Source organism: Poecilia mexicana, unplaced genomic scaffold, assembly GCF_051168715.1.
Source record: "Poecilia mexicana isolate PSO_F unplaced genomic scaffold, ASM5116871v1 scaffold_20, whole genome shotgun sequence".
NCBI classification, from domain to species: Eukaryota; Metazoa; Chordata; class Actinopteri; order Cyprinodontiformes; family Poeciliidae; genus Poecilia; species Poecilia mexicana.
The window spans coordinates 3,158,932-3,180,690 of record NW_028263389.1 but is presented as its reverse complement, the minus strand read 5'-3'; the positions used below and the strand labels follow the sequence as shown (position 1 = coordinate 3,180,690).

The window sequence follows — 21,759 nt, the reverse complement described above, 5'->3', positions numbered from 1 at the left end:
TCCCACTACTTCCTGTCCTGTTCTTCATGGTAGCGACAACATCCGGTTGGGGATCATGTGACATGTGTGATGCGAAAATAAGTAATGATTGGTGTTATGAAATTATTATTATTGTATTTATTTTGCTACTGAATTAATTTATGCGTTTTTATGTATATTTCAAATATCAAAATTTGCACCTAATTTTATTGCAGTAGCAGAAAGATACCAGTAGGAGGCAATGTGAGCTTGTAATCGCTCCAGAGTTTGCGTACCTGACATCCGGCTTCAGGACAGATTCCAGGACAATTTGTGAAGCACGGATTTGTTTCTGCCTCGACATCACCCGTTTTATCCTCCTTACAAGAAATTTAGCATCTGCTACACTGACACCATCCCTGGTGTCTATAACATTTCCACTGCAGTTTTGAGAAATAAACCAATTTTGATGACAAATTGTGTAAAGGAAATGCAGTTACTGTCATGGAGGAATTTTGGCCCACTCTCCTTTGCTCCATTGCTTCACTTTACTGATTTTGTCTTTAAATATTCCACCACAGCAGCACAATAATTATAAGCATGGACACTATGCTAGCTATGTTTTCATCCAATTATAATGCTAATTTGGAGCGTCCTTCTAAGATAACGCAACAAAAGAAAGAAAGAGAGAAAATGCAAATTAGTTGTGTTTCCATCTACAGGTTACACAAAGCATAATTGTGTCAGATGTTCATGTTAAGCAAGGCTGTAGTAAACAAGATGTAGAGGTTACAAACTAGCGTGGACCATACATCTCAGACAAACGGTAAGAGTCTTCTGAGGTTCAGACCTCGAAATGTTTCCTAGTTTTGTGCCTCTGGTAAGGCACAGACCCACCATTGGGTGGGTACATTTGTTACATTATAGAATTTAATCGGTAAATATGTTTCCATGTTCCCTTTATAGCATTAAGTCTTTTTTTTTTTTTTGTGGAAAAACCAAATAAAAAAAAAACACCTCAAGCAAACTTAGAATTTTTTGTTTTATTTAGAAAACTGAGACAGTTATTAAAAATTTTGCCAGTTACATCAGCCTTTTCTAACGTGATACTTCAAAATGTGCTGAAACGACTTTGAAAGGAAAACATTTTATGACACTGATTCTTTTCTTTATCAGTAACTGCTGTGAATTTACTAACTGGGGGTGGGGGGGTTGTCTATTTTTGGGATTGGACAGATTACCCGAAAATACTCTGGTATAAAAAGGAGTACATCACATGCCAAGGTTTTATTTCTGATTTTGTTAAATAATTAAGAATGACCTTTTAACCAGATTTGTTTTTCATATCTTGGGAAGTAAAATCCCAGATTTAACACATGGTGTACTTCTTTTTACTGTAACTAGAAGTCGGTTTGGTCTGACACTAAGTGAGAAAAGGTGAAGATTTGTGCTCAGATCTAGGAATAGATGGAAGCAACTCCAGCAATATCTCTGAAGTTCCACTTCACAGCGGCAGTGAAGAGGGTACCGACCACTAATGATACACTGATGAGCGCCATACCCCGCCCAACAGTTGGCTTTCTATGTCCTGTCATTAGAAGATATTAAACCAAAGATCTATTTTTACTGTTTTTTAGTTTTAGCCAAGCAAAAATCTTTTAATTATTGCCTTTTTGGGGGGAGGGATTTTGGTAGCGTAGAAAAAAATAGAGGAGAAAAAATAAGAGCAAGAGGCAATACAGAAGAGATTTATTTGCAACTTCTTTACACATATTATTAATTTCAGATAATCTGTTAGCAATTACAAGACTTCCCCTAGAAAACTTGTAAAGTCCTGTGGTTGGACGTTAGGACAGTCATTCATCCAGCGGGCCGCCATGTTTTTGAATTAAATAATGCTTAAATAATGCTTAATTTAATTTAAGCATTAAATAATGCTTAAATTAAATAATTAAAATAATTATATGCTTATTTTAAGCATATAATTTTTAAGCATTATATGCTTAAAAATAATGCTTAAATTATGTGAAAATAATTATGTGAATTATTTTCACATAATTATCATGTGAAAATATCACATGATAATTATGTGTTATTAAAATACTGGAATATTAATATTTAAACACCAACTATAAGGTATTAAAAAAAGCAAACATTAAAAAAAAATTCAAGAAATAACCCATGTTTAGCCTGGTGGGGGGCACAAGTAAAACCTGGCGGCCCTGGGGGAAACTCTGAATTAACACATCTTTACATGGAATATACATTTTTAAGCAATAAAATTCAATCCTCACCAGACATTCTCTGGTTCAGAAGTATTCATACCCTTTGAACTGACTATAGCTTTGAAAACAAAAATTTACTGGGACTTTATAATATAGACCAGGTAATTAGTCAATTAATCAATCAATCAATCAGTAAGGTAAGTTGTAAGCAGATGCATTAATAAATTAATTCTGAAACAATAATTTTGGAAAATTTTAACTTAAAGTGATCACAAGAGTATTTACAAAGCAAAGGTGCGTAACATTTTTGGTTTAAAAAAACAGATTAGTGTGTTTGATAAAGTATTTTATTATGGACTTTATTGAGCTGACTTTGGTTTCAATGTCATTTTTCATCTAAGGCTCAGACACCAGATATTACTGTGATTTGAACTTTGAACTCTAGCCTTAAATTTTTTTAGGTCAGGCCTTTTCTCCTTTTCACTGTGTCTTGTTGCCATTAGCGACACCAAATGATCCATTACATTTAGAGAGGTGAGTAGTAATTAGCTACATTTACTCATATACATTTACTTAAGTAATGTTTTTTTTGGGAAAAATACTATTTTAAAGCATCTCTGCTCTTACTTGAGTGAAATTTCTAGTTAGTGTACCCACTGTGAGTAACTTTACTGAAGGAAGAACAAACATTTTAACCAAAAATACCCCAAACCCACACACACTCCTACATTTTATGATAATATGAGACATCCTGTTCCGACAGAACATTTATACTTCTAGCCTTTTTCTTTCTTTTTGACTCTTTTCTGCCATTCATAAGTCAGTGTCACGGGATAGTATATGGAAGTAACATATACATTACTTTGAGTATCATTGTTGAATATTAACCGTTTCACCACATATGTTTTTACTCTTAATTGATAAATCTTTTGGACGGCAGAGAGTCTCATTCGTTTTTGGAAAAATTATTATGAAAACAGCATCTAATAAAAAAAAGAAGAAGAAGAAGAAGAAGAAGAAGAAGAAGAAGAAGACTGTAGTTTATAATTTTACCAATCAAGTGGTTTTGGTCTTTACTGGAAAAAGTGTGTGTGCATTTTTGGTGAAAAACATTTTTCTTTTGCATTTATTTCTATGATCATGCAGTATCTACATTCCACCACAATGGGGCATCAGAGTAAAGGTAAAATATAAGAGAAAACTGTAAAGCGCATCTCATAAACTGTATGACTAGACTTTGTACACACTAAACGCGTCGGACAAATTTAACAACAAAACTTGTTACTAGATAATAATACCACTTCCCTTTCCTGTTTGTTTGGGGTTTCCTCTTTGGATTTAACCCATTTGAGAAGCCAAAACCTATAAAAATCGGAGGTAAGATGATCACAAAGACGATAAACCCAGATGATAATGAAATACCCAATCTACTGGACTGTCTGCTTAGTTCCATAAATTCTCTGACAGGAAATGTCAAAATATTTGGACGCCTGTGGGGGACGTCTGGCTTTCCAGACGGCCTATATCTTTCATCGACTACTATTTCCTGCTGCTTAGTCAAAAGGAAGATATTTTTTTAGTAATTTTAACTCTATCTGGGATGTGAACGAATGAGGCTGCCCCACGGTGTTGACTAATCTGCAGATCTGATTCATATCAGTTAAATTATAGCGCCTCATCCGGCTTTGTCATACTCCGGTTTAACTGATTGTGCCTACGGGAACTTTTTTTTTTTAGTTATACCAAATGACAAAAAAATATCTAGATGTTTAGCTTTCTATAACCATAAGAAAAATTCAATAGACACATTTTCCGTCCGTCTTATCCTTGTCGTGGGGTAGTGGGTTTGTTTCACATCGCAGGGACTGAAAGAATTCCCTTGTAAACATTCCCTGAAGACTAAACAGGATTTAAGGAGCTTCCGGACCTGATAGTTTGTTTTTCTTACATTCTTTTTCCACCATGTCTCCAGAGCAAAGACAGTAACACTGACCACTAAGCTTAAAGCAAATAAATAAACTGACTTTGCTATTTGAACAAAAAGAGACCCAAAAGAAGCACTTATGTGGAAAGCTAAAATACGAAGAAGTTGATTCGTCAAAATCATGCTAAAAAATGATGGTGGTCTTTAGGAATGAATAGAAAGAAAGAAAGAAAAAAGTACTTCAAAAGTGCGTAAAAAAATCTTTCAAGCTAAAACATGGTGGGCTTTGCTATGGTGATGATGATGATGACGATGTGATGATGGCACAGACTAAAACTGGTGCAGCGTTACCGTCGACATGAGCAGCATCTGTATAAATAGGCATCTAGTTTTGGGGTCTGGTAGTGACGTGATCGCGGTCCAGCCTCAGCCTTCAAAATAAAAGTAAAAAAAACAGAATTAAATAAAATTAAGTGTGTAATTAATTTCAGTGTGCTGGAATGTGAGATGTTTCATTCAATATGATATAATAGTATATTTACTTTGAAATGTGTTGCAACAGTCCAGTTTCAGTTTTATACATATTTAGTTTTGTACACAGATTACAAAACCAATCTATGTACAAAAGGCACTGAATTGGACTTCACTATGGCAGCACCAAATATTAAAATGATTTGCAGGCCTCTTCTCGCCTTCTGACAGAAACTCATACATTTTATGAAGGATATGAATGCAAGATAAGAGAGATAGACCTCATTTAACAAAGATAATTGATATCTATTAGTAATTTATTTCAGAATTCCAATACCATATTATTTGTTATGTGTGTGTTTTTGTTTTTGTCTTTCATGGCTTTGACTGTGAAGCAATCCTGAACTCAATATTACTCAGAAAAAAAAAATCACAATACCAATATTGCAACATTTGTTTGAGCATCTTGAATGGTCAGAAACTGTAGTACTTTCATTCAATGTTAGAGCAATAATTTCGATGCTTAATGAATTTTACTATATATAAAATTGTTCAAAATGAGATAGTGCTTTGTAAGTAGGAAAATATTGATTGGATTTATTTTTTTTGTTATACTCGTTTTTCTAAAAGTTGTCTTTTATTGTGAAGAGAATAAGAGGGAAGCGCTGTTCCTAACGGACCGCTTTGCTGCTGACGGTGCGGTGTCTCCCTCCGCTTTATCCTAATTTAGTCTGAGGAGAGAAGACCCGCTCCCGGCGCTTCAAGGATACAGTTGTTTCTTTTAAGGATTTCTGCTCCCTCTTTCGACTTAAATACATGGTAACATTTATGCTTTCAACGTCCAAGTGGAAGTTGAGTGGCATGAAGATTCGGAGGAAGCTTTGAGTCCTCGGAGGAGAAAGTGTCCGCCGGTGCCAACAGGGCAGACAGCCGCTGCTCTCAGTGCTTCTGTGTAGCGGGACATCACAGGGAGCTGGACAGCTCGCTCTTTGCTCCTGTATGTCGCATCGGATATAACAGCACAGCGGCGAGGTAAGCAAGCTGAAACTGGAAATTTTCTCTTCTCTTTTCTTTTTTTCTTTCTTCCCCTAACTAATTTGAGCTGGTTAAAAAAAAACCACGTTTAAACACCCCCTCGTCTGTTTGAATGGTGTGTAATCGCTTAGTGAGCTGAAAAAGTGTAATTACTGCCACAAACTGTGATGGAGCTTTCCTTTGGAATTGAACCAGAGTTCCTACAGTCTGAAAAATGTATTGCACTTAGTTTTATTCTTTTTCCAAAACAGGATATGTGTGAAAAAAGGATATATCAACTATTTTTTTTGTTTTCCACCATTCATCCACCTATCTCTTACTTTGACTCCACCCATCCAAGTTTTTCATCCACCCAGGCACAACATCTCCATCATCCCTCAATTTGTTCATGATCCATTTATTTACCCAATAATCAATCAGTTCATTTGATTTCCAACCGCCCTTTGATCCACCTATCCATTTTTCTGTCAACCATTATTTTCTATCACCATGTTTGTTTAGTGTAATCATCCATTTTGCTATTCATCTATTACATTCATTTGATTTCCAACCATCCATCCATTGATTTTTTTTTTTTGTCATATTCGGTCATAAAAGCCTCTTTAGGAAGTCACACCCAACTTTTGTATCTGTATTAAAAAGATTAAGACTTTTTGGTATGTTTGGGTGGGAAAGTTTGGATACGAGACCTGAAACATGTGAACTCTGTGGAAAAATTCAGTTTATTTTTCCAAAATAACTCATGGGTGATGGTTCAGGAGGAATTTCTGCTGCAGTCCCGCGTAGATGTTATCTTCTCCGTTTGATTAAATGGATCTGCAGCAGGCCCTTCAGTGCGCCTGGTCATATGAAAGGGGCTTCAACAAGTGATCTCACATGATGTGTTGTGATTTCTGTCGGGTTTCGTCACATGAGGCGGGGAGAGAGCCACCCTTGAGTATTTAAGCCTCTCGCAGCGGGGATTTGTCCACAACGCTTTTTGATGACTTTGTGTTTGAACAAAGACGTTGGCTTTTCTAAAACAACTCGGCCCTTGATTGGCAGGTTGTACAACTTCCACTGAGTGGGACCAAGCAGCAACCCCAGTGCGACCCCCAATTCCTCCCTCACCCCACTCCTTCCTGCTGTTTCATCTGAAGAGTGAGATGGAAGATGAAAGCCTTATAAATCCAGCCGACCGCACTGACTCCACACGGCACACGGGAGCGCAGTTTAATCAAGGAAATGGGGCCAGGAAGAGAGGCGAGGACAGACGGAGAATGGGAGGATGTCAGCCAGGAAGGACGGCCAGGAGGGGAGGGAGAGGAAAGGCTAATTGAGGGGGAGGGTAGATGTAGGATGGATGTAGGGTGGAGGTTGGTAAGATGGCAACAGAGCCAGCAACTATCAGCTGAACTGATTGGGACCCCCGTCCCCGAGGGAACAGCTGCTGTATCATCCCAGATGAGTTATGAGGCCACTCTCTTTCCCCTGAGAGCCACACCCAGGACGATCCTCTGAGGAGCTGCGTTTCTGTCAACCATAAAATTGCGCAAATTGAATTTACAAAAATAAATTTGCTTAATGGAGACATGCCAATTTTGAAAAAAACTCATGTTTTTGATGAAGAAGCTTTCATGCTAGCATGAGGTGGTTTTTCCAGCCCTAACGAAATAGATGTATTCTGCAAAATTGCAACGGAAACAACTTTTTTTTTGCGTTACATGATCAACATCCAGGTGTTACTGCTGGCGGAAAAGACGAAGAAGACGACATGACGTTGTAGGAGGATGATGATGGAGCACGTTTTTTTAATGACTTATCACGTGAACAAACTTATTCACATGTGATTTTTGAAATTGGATTTCTTATTTAATGGAAACCTCCACAATTGCGAAATTGTGTTTTTCTCGACATTAGCGGAATATTAACAAAGTTTTGCGCACATTCGCACAGCTAGTCTATGTTTTGCCTTGTGTTTTCTGCTCAAGTATGTGTGTTTCACTGTTCCTTTGGGAAAGAAGTGATGAATGTGAACCACTGCAGTCTGTGACACATGCTTAGTTCCTCTGGGAAACTAAGCAAAGATCGAAGCATCAGAGACTCTGAGTAGGGGAGATAATCAGCCTTTTATCCCATAACATACTCTGTATAACCCCTACCTTAAGTCTGTAACAAGTAGTACAAAATATTGCGATAAAATCCATGTCACCCAACTCTAATTGACGTCACCCAGCAGAACACTGTTTACGAAAATACTAATGGATGCCGCTGTCTATGGGTCGATTTCAACATTGACTGAGGAATGATGGCAGACAATATCGTCACCGAATCATAATAATATTAAGTCAGCTAATAAAAAAAAAACAATGGGACACAACCAATGGCACTGATCTTCTGTGGAGCATTGACTGCAGTCTCTCTAGAGAAGTCTGTTTGGAATGCATAGTTAGATTCATCAATGGGATGTGATGCTTTGAAGATATTTTAAACAACAACAACAACAACAAATAAAAACAACAAAAAAACAAAAGCCTAAACAACCAAAAAAAATCAATAAATGACCAAAAATAGTAAACAAAATAGAAATGAGAACCACACACAATCAAAACTAAATGAAATACCCCTGAAAATGATTAATCATCAGAATGGAAATTATTGACCTCATTTTAATTTAACTTTATAGGTTATTGTGATAGGCTTGCCATTTATTATTGTCAAGCTTTTTCTGTGGTGTCTTCCAGGTGGGACCAACTTTTATTTTCACACATCTTCCCTTCAAGTTTGAACAATCTCCCTGTTCCTCAAATTGAGTGTTCTATCAGTCTTAGTATATGTAATGTGTCTATGGCAAAGAACTGCATGGACTGCAATAAAGTACCACACAAGTCTATTATATAGTTGGTGACATTCTAATTTTAAATGTCTTGTTTTGGTGACACTTTTTGTTTAATGGATGGTAAAAAGGTTTTAGAAATGAAATTGGTAGTAAGATGGTCAAATGATTAAGACACCATTTCCCTTCCACCACATCATAATCTACTGCTTTGTGTTGGTCTATCACATAAAACCCCAATAAAATTACATTGAGGTTTCTTGTGATGAAATAAGGAAAACTTCTAAGGGTGGGAATACTTTTGCTTGGCACATTATGGTGACCTCAACAGTTACGTTTCCCCTTAATTCTACACAACATCTTCACATTTCTTTGTCTTTCAAACTGCTAATACAAATGTTTTCAGAGTTGGATTGAAGGGTAGGTTTTCTTCCCAGTGGCGTGTTTATGACCTCTACAACCGTTTTTAGCTCCATTATTTTGCCTTCGCTCTTTCCCTGCCAGTCTCACACTCCAGGGAGCTCCAAATACTCTTCTGGGCCATTTTTGGTGTTGCCCGTTGCTTCTAAAAACAACTTCTGAAGCACCAAGGAGGAGCGGCGTGGTTAGAGCTGACCTCTGCTCGCCATGGTCTGCTGAGGAGACCAAGCCAAACATGCTGCGTTGGTGGTAAATAGTAGAAGCCTTTGAGCTTTCTCTCTTTCTCTCTCTCTCTGTCTCTCTCTCTCTCTCTCTCTCTTTCTCTCTCTTTCGTACCGCATTTGTTGTTGTGATCGTATGAAGGCTAAACTTTAAGGCCCTTCATCCTTCCACGCCCCTGCCCACATGGATGAACGTGTTTAGAGATGTGGCTGTGCATGCTGGCCATTCTTTAATCAGTGAGAACAATAGCCGAACTGGAATCAAAAGAAAACAACAGAAATATTTTTTTATTTCTCTGATCCTGGTGGAATAAAAAAATACAAATGACGTGAGAAAAACTTGTACATTATACCAGAATGCAAGGCCAGACCTGAATGCCATGTTATCAACTTCCTTTGTTCAATTAGAGGCAGGAAATGAGTCAGGAGACATGCAGCCAAGTTTCCCAGCTGGACTCGCAATTTTGTAACTTTATAACCTTAATTTTTCTGTTAAGCCTTTCAAAGTTTGTGTCTTTTTTGTTATATTTATCTTTTTTTTTTTTTTTACACTAGAGTTCAACGAGTGGGTCACTTAAGTTTGTCATTTTCTGTTTAGAATCAGCCAAATTTGTTCCCACAAACGAGGATTTTCATTTAAGTTTCACATCCTCACAGCAAGTAGATGTTAAATGTAAAGAACAGATAAAAAACAGCAAGTATGTACAGTACAGTATACTAATTAAATAAAAAATATTTTAATTCCAATGAAGCTTGTTTGTCAGATTACTAAGTGCCTATTGATTAAAAACAACTGTGAAGCAGATATTAAACGTGTTTTCTATTAATTCCATATTACTGATATTAAAAAGTTTTTTAATTGGTCTTATTTTAAATGTCATGTTTTCATTAGCTGTAAGTAAAAAATCCTGTTAATCAACAAAGTTAAAGGTTCAAAAACATTAGTAGCTGTGTTAACATTGAGAATTGCTCAGATTGGATTTTTGAAAATAAATTTGTTTTATGACGTGCCAATTTAAAAAAAAAAACCCGACAAATCTTTCAATGAAACGTTTTGCGTTGGGATGTTGCTACTGGTGGAAAATGCAAAGAGGACTACAGGAAGTGGTAGGAGCATCATGGCGCCGCATGTTTTTTAATGACTTATCGTGCGAACAAACTGATTCACATGATTTTAATTTGATTTTAATTGCATTTCTTATTTAATGGAAACACAGCAACTGTGAAATTGTGTTTTTTTTTTTTTTTTTTTCGACATTAGCCAAATATTAACTGTTATGCGCACATTTGTATTGTTATCTATATAACGATTTCACTTATTGAACTGAGTAACTGGAGTAAATGAAGTAAATGAACTTCTTAATAATAATCTATTTGATTGAATATGGATGTGTATGAATACTCAATATTTTATTTTCTCTAAGACAGGTTAGAAAAGTGCAGATATGCTTATTTTAATTTCTCAGTAGACTGAGAAAAACGTTAAGCTGTAAAGAAGAACTACTTGTTTTTCTTTTTCAGAAAAGGAACTTGCTCTTTCTATCATGTTTTTTTTTCTTTCCTAACAGTAGCTACCCATCTGACCATATCTACCATAATAGTCACTTTTTTATGTCTTATCACATTCAAACAGTCCATCTTCAGAATGCTGACCAGTTAGGGAGTTTCTCTTCTGAGGAAATGTGCAATTTGCTGTGATACAAAGATAACTTTGCACATTCTTCCAACTAAAGCTCTAAAATAGAATAAAATGTAGTTAGTTCCTCTTAAGAATGGCCTTTTGAAACCAAAAATGACATTCACTTCTTATTTTTAAAATGCTTTTGAATGTTTCCTCCACACATCTTGCATACTAACAACCTACCTACTCATGCGCATTCAAAACGAATCACAGCTTATTGTGCATTTAATTACATCTTCATTTTGCCCCCATGCTCATAAAGTTTTAATTACTGTAGCTACAAGGGATATGGATGAACAATTAATACTGTGATAAATCTGAATTCATCACAGTCATCCAAACACAGGTTAGTCTGAGTGACTGTTGCTAGGCTGCACTGAGTATAATAGCAGTATCATCATCCAAGGTTGTGCTGGGTTTTTTCATCTAACTTACCTGTCAACTCACATTCAGCAGTATGATACTTTCTTCTGACTTGTTTTTACTTATATATATATATATATATATATATATATATATATATATATATATATATATATATATATATATATATATATATATATATATATATATATATGATATTCAGGACGTTATTCTTTTTTTTAAAGTTATTGGAATCTGGGTTCAAAGAGTACTGAAGATTTGCCCGACTAACAATACAAGCTTCTTTGCTGCTTCTGGGCAGTTGAAAACAACTTTACAGAAACAGCATTTTACCAAGCTGACCAGCTGATTACCAAGTGATTTGTGTAGAAACTAGCAGGCCGTTTATGAAAATACAGCCTAATTTTGTATAATGCAGTGACTATTAGTAGGGGTACAGTAATATGTCGGCTGTCTGATAAATTGGTCCCTACTGACTGTAGAATATTAACTTAATGATCAAAAGTAACTCTCTAAACTCTGTCACAACAGCCCTACCAGTTCAGCTAGTCATTATTATTATTATTATTACTACAGAATGAGCATTTACTATTCACTTATAAGTGATAGAATATTTCCTATTTCTAGTATTATTTGAACACATAATGTCATACAAATGTGATCAACAACATTAATGGTTGATTAGATTTTCTTTCCGTATGTGTAATCAAATGCTGAGTGTTTTCTAAGATCTACTGGAATTTCCCCCTTCTTTCCTGTTGTCTAAATGATGTAAAAAAGGAACACACACGGGCTTCTACTAGTTAATGTCTGAATATCCATCAAGGTCAGAAACTGTAATAGGTTTAAGAGCAGTTACAGAGGTCCACTGTTCTGTTTAACAACTAGCAGATATTGAAATACATTGCTGACTCCTGATAATCTCCCATGACATGTTTTCCTTCACTGCTCCCTTGAGGAAATATGCGTAACTGCGGAGTGCTTACTGCTAAACTCTGCGCCGCTTTTCCTCTCCTGCAGCGACGGAAATAGCAGCCATGAGTTAAAGTGTTAAGTCTGGGTCCTAATGAAAGACATCTGAGTGTCATTATTGCTCCAGTTACAGTGGAGCAGCCCACAGATGGCCTTTTTGCTTGGCTTATACTAGATTAAGACTCAACTTTGAAATGCCTATCTAGTAGTTCTGGAGCAGCTAACACACACACTTTAAACTTGTTCTGTCTAACAGCTTTTCATTAATCGCGTCACACTCACAGCTGGAAATATTTGCGTTGCCGTTAGCTGCTGTCATATATGTAAATATTTCCAGAGTACAGTGTTGTTGAGCTGATCTTTGTCGACCGATTCAGAGAAAGAACATCTGCGTCCGTTGTTTGCTGCTCTCCAGCTCTGTATGAAACAGTTTCCATGCTTAGACGTCAGTGATGACATGTTTAGGGTCATTTAACATTTAAAATAAACATTTGATGCTCTTTGCAGCGAGGCAGTTTAGTTTGGCCTCTATTCGTCTCTCTTTCACATGTTTGAACAGCCACTGTGTCATTTTTGAGTGGGAGTTGGCTCGTTCCTGGGCATTTAGATGCAAGCTTCCTGTGTGCTCAAGTTGAGTTTACTGTGTTTTGAGTAGAGGAAAAGCAGCCTCAGCATGCGTGGGGAATCTGTGGAGGATTACTGTGCACTTTCTTTTATTGGATCAGCATTAATATTGAAACAGATGAATAAAAAAACTTAAGATATTCTACTTCACCTACTTTTAGGTAACCACTAATATGTGCCTTAAAAAAAATTAGTTGAGTTGGTTTCTCACATGGCATCTACTATGCAGCGACTCCAGCCTTGGTTTATAACCAGAACGAGAAGAAAACAGGTCCTTGTGGTTTTAGCACCTTGTGTTCACACATAGATGTGACAGTGTGGGTTTCAGTGCAGAAGATTTGTTCTCAGAACAATGAGATATTTAACCTCCCAAGTAGAGTTTACAGGAACCATTAGGTGAAGATATAGGTAATTTTATTTATATAGCACATTTTCAGTAACAAGGCAATACAAAGTGCTTAAGGGTGGTAGCCACATAATAAACTGCTTACGCTATAATCCATTTAATAAAATGTTGTTGGGTAAACCTGAAAGGAGTCATCTGGTTAAAAGAAAGAAAGACACGAAGCATTCATGAGGTGCATATTCTTTGTCTATAGAATCTAATAACACTTTTGTGTGTCTGCCTTACATTTCCAAGGCATATGAAGATATGTTTAGGAAAAAAAACTTAAAGAATCATTTTGTGTTCATCTGATCCTTAAGCATTCTTTTTTCCTTCTCCAGCTAACGTGGCTGGAAGCTAGCAGTCAACGCCGAAGAAAATAAATGGAAAATGAATTCTGCCAATAATGTGTCAAGTAGCATTGTGCTGAGGTTTTTCCAACTTCCCAATATTAATTTTATTTCAGATGTCTATCAGGGTCTCCCCCAGAAAACCTATAAGCCTGATAGTATGCAAGTTCAGTCCACCAGTGGCCCACTGTGTTTTTGTATTAAAAAAATGTTTAAAAGTTAAAAAAATTTGAATGTGCACGATCAGGCATCAAAATTTGGAAATAATACCATATGAGGCCAATGGGCAGGTGCAAGATGGCACAATTGGTGCACACACTCTCACACCCAGTTAAATGTGTCATCTATAAATAAATAAACAATGCTTAGAAAGGGGGATATTATAAGCCCACCAGGCTTATAATACATTTGGGGAAACCCTGTCTAGGAAAAGATCCATGAATACACAAAATTTCCTTGAATAATTACGTTCTACAGAAAAATCTATGAATAGGTAACTGACTAGAAGCGTCCCAAGGCAACTTCAGCTTTCACATCTGATGTGATACCAACATCGCAGCTTAGAGTATTGGCCGATATCGATATTTACCTGATACAATGATATGGGCTCAAATCCTACATTTATTACTTATTTTGTAGTGTGGAATGTTAGAAAAGGCTTGATCAAGTGATATTACTCAAACAAAGAAGAATAGTCAACAACAATAGGTATGAGAAAAATTAACTCATTTATTATTTAGAAAAAAAAGGTTAATTAATAATAATGGGGCTATGCTGACGTAGATTAAATCCTGCAGCAAAACTTTGGAGCGAAGTGCTTAGATCAGAAATTTTAGATGTGGGCTGATATATTCCGATACTCAGTTTTTGGCTGATATGGGACCGATTTCCGATACCATTATTAGCGGACAACCCTAATATTGACTTATATGTTGGCCCAATGTTTTGGGCATTGAACCATCATCCTCTGTCAGTCAGGTGATTCACACAAAGTATGGAAACAGTGACTCAAAAGTAGCTTAATCTGTCCCAACTCATCATCACTTTACCGTTTAGCTTAATAATCAAGATAAAGGGTACAAAACAGGGTCGCTCCATAAGCCTACACAAACTTATTAGACTTAACGCGACTTAATGTTCTAACTACACTCCATTCCTTCAGGCTTAGACCCACATAGAACACATTTTCAGATACAACATATGTGGAAAGATATGAAGCGGTGTGACAGCAGAAGAAGTGTTTCATAGGCCCCTTCCTGTTCCAACGGATCACGAGCTGCCGGGCTGGATGTTTCCCAGTGCAAGCTTTAGTTTAGTTTTTGGCCTCAGGAAGATGCCAAGAAAGTATTTGCTCATGTGGGAAAACAGTTTAAGTCAATGTTGCTGAGAGACAAGAGCAGCCACATGGGGAGTCAGAAATAACCAGGCCAGAAATAGAGACGTGAACAGTAATAGCGAGTTGGCTTCACTCCAAAGGTTGTGGTTTTTGCCTTCATTGTTTCTCCTTAAATATTCTGTAGGAGTAGGGTCTGATTAGAGGTGAACACTGTACAACGTAGCTGCATTTTGAGGGGCAGAAAATGATATCACTTCTGGTTAAATGTTGTAGCTTTTCTGTCTGGAAGTACTACAGTCTTTCCAAAGCCACATCCCCTCCAGAGGTGTATCTTTAGTCCTTGCTGAACACTTGAGGAATGTTGGTGGAATTGGAGACAATATCTGGGGCTACAGGAAGTGAAAAACAGAACAGATTGGTTTTCAGGACTGGCAGCAGATTCTGTTTTACACTACTGAATTTGCTCATATTACTTCCAAATATGTCAAACAGTGGGCCTCTGAGGAAACATTACAGATAGTTTGAAAGATGCATCAAAATACATTTTTCTTCCAAACTAAAGTGAATCATCTGCATTTTCCCCACACCAACTTAATTTGGTTGTAAAACTTATGTTTATGAAAATCTCAGCAGATATTTCTAACAAAGAACTTTGTGGTTCAAACCATATTTCTACATGCACATTACTTTTTCCAAACACTTCCAGAATTATCTACCAAGACAATTCTGGAAGACTGTGCTAGTATGTTGTCCTGTATTTCACCTCATATGGATTCACAGAGAGCTGCCATGCTAATGTATGCTAGCCAAGAAAAAACTGGGCATGCAGTTTATCTTTTACATGTCACCGTTACAGCAATAGCCAGAAGATATTTTTATGCCTGTGTTTCTCTTATTAGAATATTGTTAAAAAAGCTGAAATGACAGTTTCGCAATTTAATTTGGTTTCTAGATTTGAGATCAGCACATGTGGGGGTGTTGCCTCTCTCTTCTCACTACATTTTCTCATTTCTCCTTTTCCCCTGAATCAAACTGAGGTATTCTACTCTATATTTTTTTTGAGACACAAATGCATATCTACCTCAGCTAAGTTTAAATGTTTCCTAGTAAAGAATATCAAACTCATCCAACCACAAACCTGGTTGTGTTTTATTGGGATTTTATATGATTAACAAACTAAATTGTAAAATATTGAAATTTCAAATTGATGTTTGTGGTAATTATTTCAATAAGATTACAAAATATATTGCAAAATTTGACACAGGCACTTTATCTAGTTTAACATGTTCAAAAAATTCTTTAGAAAGACTTAAACTTAAGTTGCTGAAACCTGAAGAAATCAGTTAAACCTGTCAAGATAGAAATTGCAACTCTTATGATTAATGCTAAGAGTTCACAAAGCAGGCCTTAATGAACTTTGAAGTTCATACAGCAATAAAAAAAAAGTCAGATACGTAGAGCATGGGCCTTAACATCGGATTGGGGTCACATTTGGCCTGCTGTGTGAATGTAGCCCCAGCTCTAAGTGGTATCTGGAACACATAATGGAAAGAAACACATAATCAATTGACTTGTTGAATTTATAAAGTTGTAAACAAATATGCCAAGATCAAGCCTCATTGTTGGGGCTTGTTGGGGTAATCTCCTGAAATATCAAGGATATGATTAGCCTGTTGATGTATAGACCTGTATACCCTTAATGCTTTGTTTTCCTGCTTCAGCTCACTGAGCATTAACAAACGGGTAATTACCAGGTTTCTACTTGTCGTTATCACTCACTGAGGAGATTTATTCCTTTTAAAAGATCTGAATCTAATGATACCAACTTGCCGTCACTCGCCGGTTTTAACTCCACTTTTTCCTCAGTACAGTGAAAGAGTTTCTTCTGTTTTGTATCAAACTGTAATCCTCAGATTATTCCTAAATCCTACAATGAACCAACGGAGTTAAGCCATCAGTACATCTCATTAGGGCTGCTTCTCACACAGATTCTTTCAGGGATGAGAGGGCAGTGAGTGTGGGTGTTTGGAGTGTCAAAGTCTGTGTTATAGTCCCTGGGGGCAGCCTGATTCATTCCTATTGTGTGGTAGGAGAAGGTCCTCTGGATCGGATCATGGTGGGAAGCCAGACCGGGGGGTGTGGAGGCGGAGCTGGACACAGACAAGCTCTGTTTGGTATTCTTCTTTAACACTCCTGCGCTTGTACATCTCAGAGTTTAAGCATGTTGCTCATTGGGCGCTGCTGAAGTTACGCAGAGGGATAGGGGCCACTGGTTTGGCTCCACTTGTAAGTGGAGGAAGGGGTTCACGGGGGGAGCATGAACTATTGTGTGGCCAATGCGAGAGGGTAGGAGGAGAGCAGTGGAATAGCTGAACAGATCCCTAAAACGTCTTTAATTGAAACCACAGAACACTGACAGTGTATTAATCATGTTACTGAAGACTGATGGGCCTCTTTAGGTTCCTTTTTCCTCATAACTTTAAATTAAAATGAACTTGTTTACCACCATGGAAAGCAATGGCTTCGGCAAAAAAAGTACCATTTCTCCTACCAAGCTGTGCGCCGCCCTTTCCTGTTTTCCTTCTTCTCCATTCTGTCCTTTCGCACCCATTCTCAGTAAGGGAAGCACCAGCTCCCTCACTGCCCCTCCCAGCCATGACCAGTTCTTTAACACTGCGGCATATGCTTTAACTGCTTACTTCCTGATGCTACTAGTCATTAATCATTGTAGTGTGACTGAGGTCAGCTCTCCTGAGAATTTGGCAGTATGGTTTAGGTTAGAAGGGAGTCGGTCCTGTCGTGTTCTTGTGTGTGATTCAGTTCAGCTCTGTCTCCTGAGGATGTCTGAGTTAGTTATCTGCTGGTTTAAGAGATATAATATAACAGCTGGATCTGTAAGTAAAGTGTTGGAAGTTTTCTTTCTCAATCTTCAAAAAATATGAATCATGAGAATGTAAATTATTGAGCTTATTTTAATTTAACTGACTTCACCAGAGCTGTGAGAGCTCTGGTGAAGTCAGCTTCACACTGTCTGAAAAAATAACAGAAACAAAGCATCATCCTCCCACCACTTCTTGTTGTCTTCTATGTCATTTTCTGCAGTAGTAACATCCAGCAAATCATCATAGCTCAAAAAAGTTTTATTGAAAAATGTGAGTTTTGTCAAAATTGCCATGTTTCCATTAAGCAAATTTATTACTGTAATTTCTATTTGTGCAATATTCTGGTCAACAGAAACCCTGCTGATACTGAAAAGAGGCTAACATTGAGGCTTCTTCACTCGGTAATAGCGTTGACACCGAAGAGTGTTCCTATTATCTCGACCTGACAGGGCACATCTGACTTTCCAGTTAGTACATTTCTGGTTAGGGTCTGGCAAGCGGAAACCCATTTCTCTGCAAATTCAACCGGTATTCATAGTGGATACAGAACCAGCATGATGGGTCACTATCACGGTCAAGCAGTGTTCAACATCTCAGGAATGCCTTAGAATCTCTGCCCCTGTTAGACACACACCGCAATTATCTGCCATGTTCCAGCCTCTCCTGCTGAGTGACAGATCCGTGTGAAGTCCATAAAAAGCCGAGCTGCCTTTAGTCACAGCTCAGGTGTGTGTGTGTGTGTGTGTGTTATGTGTTGCTATCTCGGTGGAAGAATGACAAGGACAGCTAAATAAACTTTTAACAGCCAGTGCTGAGCTGCCCTCGCCCTACTAAAGGAGCTGTCTGTAACTTCTACGTCGTCTGGTTCTCTCAGGTTTCTTCTACATTGGAGTCCTCTGGTTGGTCTGCTGGACCCCTCCCTCTCACTTCCACACATTTGTTTTTTGTTACATCTTTTGGCTCATAAATATTTAAGTTGTTTGTAGATTTCAACCCTCGTAAATCTGAGTATTGCTGGATGATGGAAGAGTGTGCGGTATTCTTGGCAATCGGATGCTCTTTCAAAATGATGTGTTCGGTTTCTAAACTGTGTAGATTTTTTTGGATTTGTCACATTGACATTCAGCTTCGGGTGTTTTGGATGAGCAGGGGACCTTTTTTCCCCCCCAACATATTATGAAAATTGGGGCTGCATGGTTTTTCTTTTTTAACACTTTACCAGTATTTTTTAAGTTTACAGCCCCAAACCTTGTCTGCACTAAAGTGTTTTTTTGTTTGTTTGTTTTTTTAACTCGGTTTGTAAATTGTCGTTTTCCATGGGGTCACTGACATTAGTCTGTGAGACCAAGTGGGAGGGTTGGGAATCTGGGTAGACTCAGAGAAGACTGCTCTTCCTCCGTGGGAATCTACTGGAAAAAAAGACAGCGAGGCTAAAGATGCCTACTTATTCACTCCATTTTGTGGTTTTGTCAACATGAACCAGTTAGAAACTCGAGGGTGGGCTATATATATTATTTTTGGGAGCTTCAGACTGTATTATTATTTAGATTTGGACAGATTAAGCAACGTAAGAGTGATAATCAAGTTTACACAACTGTTCTGTTTACAAGAAATGAATACACTTGAGCTTTATAAGTGTTTTTGTCTGGGTTCCTATTTAAAGTTATGTACATTTAATGGTTTACTCAGGATTTCCCCTGGAAAACCTGCTAATTCCAGTGGTAGGGGCACTAGTGCAGTCCACCAGTGGCTCATTCCGTTTTTATGTTGAAGAATCTTAAAAGTTACAAAAATTTGGAGGCAAGTTAAGCCTGGTGGCCCGCCAGGCTTATAATACACTGGCAGAAACACTGTTTATTGTTGGTCAATAGGAATAGTATTCTTTTTATTATTATTTTGATATAGCATCTTCATGTTACTTGGTATGAGACTCTCGATATGATATGATAAACTAAAATCAGAGTCAGAATACTTTATTAGGGAGAAATTCTGCTGTTGTAGACAATAATCTGAATACACATTCAAAAAAAAAAAAACAGACATGAAACAGAAATTTGATAAGGTGATCCAAACGGATTCAGACATAGAATCAGCTGTGTTAAATTAAAACAAACAAAAACCTTTTTTAACCCTATTTTAGGATGACAAAAGCACAAGAAACACTGTTAGCATAAGTGACTCTTTGTCGTCACAGAGAAGAGTTGTATATTTAAATCACTACATGTAGGAAAGATCTAATTGCTTTGATAAAAAAGACACGAAAATTACAATAATTGTCATTGCTAAAATAACCCACTCATATTGTTTATTCATTCACAATAATGTTGTCCATATTTATTTTATATTTGCTAACTTGGACCTTTTGTGGAGTTTAGAGTTTATCACATAGACTCTTATTGGGTAGATTTGATGGTTAATTTGTCATACTGTTATACCTAGTTGCCTAATTCACATCAAGCTTTTTAAAAGCAATGTTGAAAGAAAATGTTGGAACTGTAAGTAAGTCAAATGTAACACTTGAAAATGACCTTTAGAAACAGTGCATCATTGTGCTCTTTTCCTGTTCTTTAGCTCTCTGACTCCAGCTCTGTTTTATATTTTTAACCAGCATTCCTCTAAATGCCGTGAGCCTGAAGATAACTTGACTCCCAGCTTGAGTTTTATAGGCCTAGTTTGCATCTGAATGAATCCTTCAGAACGCCAAACCTGAAGTGAAAACAGAACTGGAGCTATGGTGAAAAGAAAATAGTTGGATGTTTTTGTAGTTGCCGGAATGTTGTGTGAAATTGATCATTTTGAAATGTGGTCTCTCTGGAAATAGTAGTTTATTCTCCTTAATATGGACCACACTCTGTGTGTAAACCTCTCTCTCTACGTCTCTGTTTTAACAGAAGGTTCTCAAGTTATATAAAATCCGTTTTTTCATAGTTGTGTCACATTGTCAGTCATTGGTTATGCATTTTCTTTCTTATTATTCGTTTTAACTTTAAATGAAAATACACAGGCTAATACAAAAGTCCCAGGCGCAGCACTGGAGATTTAAGCCATCTGATCTAATCTGGGGGGCTGCAGACAGGCTGTCTGCTCTTCTGTGTCTATTTAAATGAACACACACACACACGCACGCACACACACGCAGTCACATAGGCATTCAGGAATGCACTGGTCAACACCGCACACACTTACTGTCAGAACCTCTTTTCCCAACAGTGTAAGGCAGTGTAATTTTATAATCCAGCCCCTATAAAAGACCAGCAGAAGCTGGTAGTTAAAAGAAATCAACACAATAAAAGCTTCTGTCCTCTTATCTCTGTCCTTCTGGATTTAATTTGAACCTCATGCTTTGATATCCAGTGTCGAATACAGGAGCTTCTCTGTGGAATGAATCTCCATGAGTTTCTGATTATCGCTCAAGCACAACATTGGCCTCACATTCCAGCTATTATTTAGCTGCGGTATTTTTTAAGCTCCTGCTATCCTGTGTAATAAAAGCTAAACTTACACCACTGATGTTTCTCGAGGTCATAATATTTCCTGTTCTGTTTGTTTCTGTTGTGCAGCTTTCATTACATTAACATGGCTACTGTAGTTGTAGCATCACCAAAGCGACATAGTTTGTTACCTGATTACCTTAAGCTTCGGTGCAGTTGCTCTGTGAGGCCCTCAGAAATTTGTTAAAGAGCATTAGTAGAGAGACAATCAGGAAAAGTTGGCAGCTGGATGGATGATCTCCCTTCTGTTGCCAACTCATACTAAAGTAGGTGTAAAAGTCAAAAAAGTCATGCAACAGCATAAGACCAAATCAGGACTTTGACTGACGAGCAAAATGCTGCGTGTGGCAGAAAAACGAAACACAACATCCCCATTGTAAGCAGAACCACAACCCTAAACATGCAGCCAAAACTGCGACAGAATGATTAAGCTTAAAGAAGATTCATAAACTAGGATGGCCGCCATCGACATCTAGATCTAAATCCAATTGGAAATCTGTGGCAAGACTGAAAAGCTGTTCCCCTAAATCCAATTTGACTGAGACTGAGCTGTTTTTGCAAACATCATTTGGTAAAGATTTAAGT

The 21,759-nt window shown here is 37.4% G+C and overlaps 1 protein-coding gene across 1 annotated transcript in view; it reads left to right on the top strand.

Annotated features, from left to right (window-relative positions):
• Positions 1-5,282: 5,282 nt before the first annotated feature.
• Positions 5,283-21,759, top strand: part of itgb1a (integrin, beta 1a) — a 31,948-nt gene continuing 15,471 nt past the window's right edge. The window contains exon 1 of the mRNA XM_014999919.2: positions 5,283-5,610. The gene's annotated coding sequence lies outside the window, so the exon portion shown is untranslated. The remainder of the gene's footprint in view (positions 5,611-21,759) is intronic.